The following is a 4,387-nucleotide window of genomic DNA, read 5'->3' on the forward strand; positions in this document are numbered from 1 at the left end:
TCCACAAAGTCGAACCAGCCCAAGTGTTTCCAATTAACGGACGACCACAGTCAGGACGTCTACCTCCTCAGCGTGGTCTTTCTCCCGATGAAACAGTCTCTGGACGCAGGGATCACCTTCACCTGTGGGGTGCAGGACCACCCCACCATCAGCTCGCCTCTGACTGCCTCCTTCACTTGGGGTAAATAAAAGAAGACTTATTTTTACCGGTTTAATTTGGAAGCTTTCTAACAATGTTATTCCAAATGTTCCTAAAAAAAAATGTGACTTCATGTTATGCCCATCAACTCCAGTTATTTCTTCTTCTTTTTTCCTGTGCCTATGTATTTTCTTCTGTCACTTTGGTGTGACAGATGGCTGTAAATATTATGATACCCACTGTTTGTTATACAGAGGAAGCCTGTCAGAGCTACTATGAATCACTGCTGTAGCAAATTTAGAGCATGTGTCATTGCAGGTTGGAAAGAAAGAAACACAGCACCAAGTTGACCTAGAATGTGAAAGTAGCCTGGTTTAAACTGCTGAACGCATGTTCAGATTTCCACGAAGCTCTGCATGTGGTTGATGAGCAGACTTGATGAACTGGTTTTACACCAGTTGCTAAATTACATGATTTCATTATGCAGTATTATTGTTATTTGGGGTCAGTGGTGACTCTCCTCCACTCTCCTTTTAGCCCTGCTTTGGACTGTTTCAGTTTCCTGTTTTTTACTAACCTTGACTGAACCTAAACAATTAAGTTGCAGAAAACGGAAACAGTCAAAGATGCTTTAAAAAAAAAAAAAGCTCTGATCCTGACAATTCTGTCTTGACCTCCTTCACATCATTTGACTCATAATGAGACATATTGATAAGAGCTGCTTTAATAATAATCTACAGGCTTGTATCTTTGACCTTTCATCTAAAAAATAGATATGATATATTCCAGTCGCTCAATTCTGCTCGGCACTTCGACCAGAATGTTTTCATGCCCCTCCATCTAGTCCTTGGACCTGCTCCAACTCTGAGTCACTCCCCCCCGATCCATGCAGAAAATGAACTGCAAACCCCCTGATCCCCCAAAACAACCTCCTACATTTCTGGCCTAAATAAATTACACAGTCTGCACCAACACTGAGTTCAGACACGACTGAGCCTCACATGCCACAAGTCACTTGCTCAGTGTTTGCCCTACTTGACTGTTAATGTGGGTCAGACATCGATCATTCCAAGGCAACAGATTGCCTGCAATGCTGCATACTTGAACAAATTAATGATTTTCCCAATCAATGTTTAAACACCTCTCCTCCCAGGAAGGAGGTGAACGTCCATCAACCGAAGCCAGTTCAACCTCCCTGATTTCATTCTGTCGTGCTCGATACCATGATAAGTCAGTGCTAATCAGTGTTGTCCTTTCTTTTCTTTTTTTATGCTCTACCTTCCAGATGCTTCCCCTAATGAACTGGTGGCACATTTGAATATCCTCAAAATGTGTTTCCTCTCTGCAGCGGCCGTTGTGTTTTTATTGTGTAGCCCTGTCTAATATAAATATGTTAATCAGTTAACTAAATAAATAAATAAGTTCTTTCTATAAAAACAAGCTATTGTAATTCATATAAGAGGAACTGTTATTTAAAGTTCATATGAGTTCAGTTTAAAAGAAGAAAATACAAAAACCATTCATAAGCCAAGACAGTACTTAAAATGTGTTTATGTTTATGATATTATTATGTTTGGTTAAAATGTGCAAGCTACTGGTGTTTTATCTGTCAATCATCCCTGTATAGGCTGTTAATTGGTCGTCTGCTCCGTTGTCCTGAGCTGCCGTCCAGTTGGGAGAGTATGGGGGTGGGACTTAGAGGAAGCAGGTTAGCTCAAGGCAGAGACACGAGAGGCCGAGAGCACCGGAGAAAAAAAGACACGGTATTTGCTGTAACACCAAAGTATTTCCTCCTACCTGGATAAATGCAGAGTTTGTCAGTGGCGTATGGAAATATGACGGTTTGCAGAAGGTAAATGTTTATTTGTGTTGTAGTAATCACGGACTGTGTTACTGCTAATGTTACAATGAAAATGCTAAACGTGATTAGCGATTAGCTAGCATGCACCTGGTATTTACACAGGGTTGCTGTAGTAGCCTTACGTTACTCCTCATGTTTACCTGTGTGTGTACTGTTTATTGTGTGAATTCGGACTGAGTTCGTCGAAGTGCAGAGATATTTATTTATGACTAAAGGATGTAAATGTATGTTGTCAGAGGACCGGACCAGGAAGCCCTCTTTGGACCTTTTTCCCTCTGAGCGACAGAGATCGGCTATCGAGAGCAGCGTGTTGAGGCAGCCGTAGCTGAGTCCCCAGTCTCCATTCCTCCTTCTCCCGCCATCTTCACCAGTAACCCCCTCAATCCCTCCATCTTCACACACCCCTCATACTAACTGAAGAGGAACAGTGAGTACAGAACAAAACACAGTGCACGTGCTATTGTTTATTTTGTTTGCTTGGGAAAAGCGAAGCGGTCATCACTTTTGGACCTCACCGTACACAAGCACCGATTCAGGCCTGCAACACTTTTATTTTCAAGAGACTCTTTTATTTTTCTAACAGAACATACTTGGGTACTGAATTTGTGTATTGAACAGTACTGTGCATTGACTGAAAGGTCTGTGATTTAATAAGTGATATGTTTGTGTTTCTGATACTCATTTTGGTAATACAGTGATTTTATTTTAAAGAGTACTGTGTGTGAGTAATAATTAAAATCTGAGGTTCAGGGTTAAAATTTATACAGTGAATAAGTTACAATAATTATTTAAGTTCATAGTATTTCTTAGTGGATTTATCATACATTACTTTATTAATCTACTGAGTGGAGGCACCAACATAGTGAGTACTTACCTTGTTTGCGAGAGATAAAGTACATTTTGTCATAGTCAATTCATAGGTAATACGGCACCACAAAACATTAAAATCAAGAACCCAGAGCCCGCCCAGAGTGATACATTCAACTCAGTTCATGTATTCTTAATCACCGGGGTAGGGTGCTACATAAATGGAGGCACCGCTGGGATATTTATAATTTTTATTTTCCCAGAATTGATTTATTTGTAAAGTAAATTACAAAATTTTCCCTGAACTGTTTTAATTTGTAAAGCAATTTTTTTTTCAAGTAGTGCACAGTACAGTAAACCCAAACAGCTACCAACATGAGTCAATCCGCCCAACTTGAGTTAAGTAACTGGTGCAGAGGGGAGGGAATATCTGTAAAACATGCCCTTATGTTGTATGGTGTATCAGAAGAGGAAGATATTTCAGCCATAGAGGAGGCAGTGGAAACTATCAAAATACTGGGCAAAGTTAGAGTGAGAGGAAAAATGTTTGACACTAAGACCCAAACTGTCACTGTTTTGTGTGAGTCTAGGGAAGAAATAGACCCGACCAGGGTCCCACTAGAACTTACCTCACCCACAGAAAGTGTTAGTTGGACAATAGCAATAGCTCAACCTCAAACAGACGATACAGACAACTTCTCAGAGAAATTAGCTCAGTTTCTCCAAGATGAAGGAAAAACAATGGATGACATCCCAACAGTAAAACCTAGTGGCAGTGAATGGACCAATAATCCTGAATCCATAATTCGTGCTGTTGGTGAAGTATTGAGGCAAAGCCCCAAGTCCAGTGAGAGTAACAACTATCGTCGTCTCAGAACCTTTTCAGGTATCAGCCCCACTCCACTCGGCGAGGAGAGCTTGGACAGCTGGCTGGATCAGGCAAGGTTCATGGCTGAAGAGTACGAGTGCTCGGAAAAAGAGAAAAAACGGAGGATTGTCGAAAGTCTTAAAGGACCAGCCATGGAGATCATCCAAGCCGTTCGGTGGTCAAATCCTGATGCTAGTTGTATGGAGTACATACAGGCTATCGATAATACCTTTGGAAGTACTGAGTCAGGAGAAGACCTTTACTTATCCTTTAAGTCTCTTTACCAGAAGCCAAATGAAAGATTATCTGAGTTCTTGCGCAGACTAGAAAAATCCCTCAGTAAAGTCATTCGCAGAGGTGGTCTGCCAGGTAACACAGGTAACCGAGCTAGACTTGATCAGTTAATTAAAGGTGCAGTTGAGTCTGATCTCATGTTGATTCAGCTTAATCTGAGAGATAAGAGAGACAACCCACCAACATTTCTAGATCTGCTGAAAGAGATTAGAGAAGCAGAAGATCTTGAAGCTGCTAGGCGTGGTCTCAGGAAGCCTGCACCACGTCAACATGTACATGTAACACAAGCAGAGAAAGGAACAGAGTTAGATGTGCACCATGAAACTCAACTCAGAGCAGAGATTGCAGAGTTAAAAGCTAAACTGAAGGAACAAAGAAACACACTGTCTCAGTCAGCCAGTGAGGGTTACACAAAAAG

This window comes from Trachurus trachurus (assembly GCF_905171665.1).
Source record: "Trachurus trachurus genome assembly, chromosome: 16".
NCBI classification, from domain to species: Eukaryota; Metazoa; Chordata; class Actinopteri; order Carangiformes; family Carangidae; genus Trachurus; species Trachurus trachurus.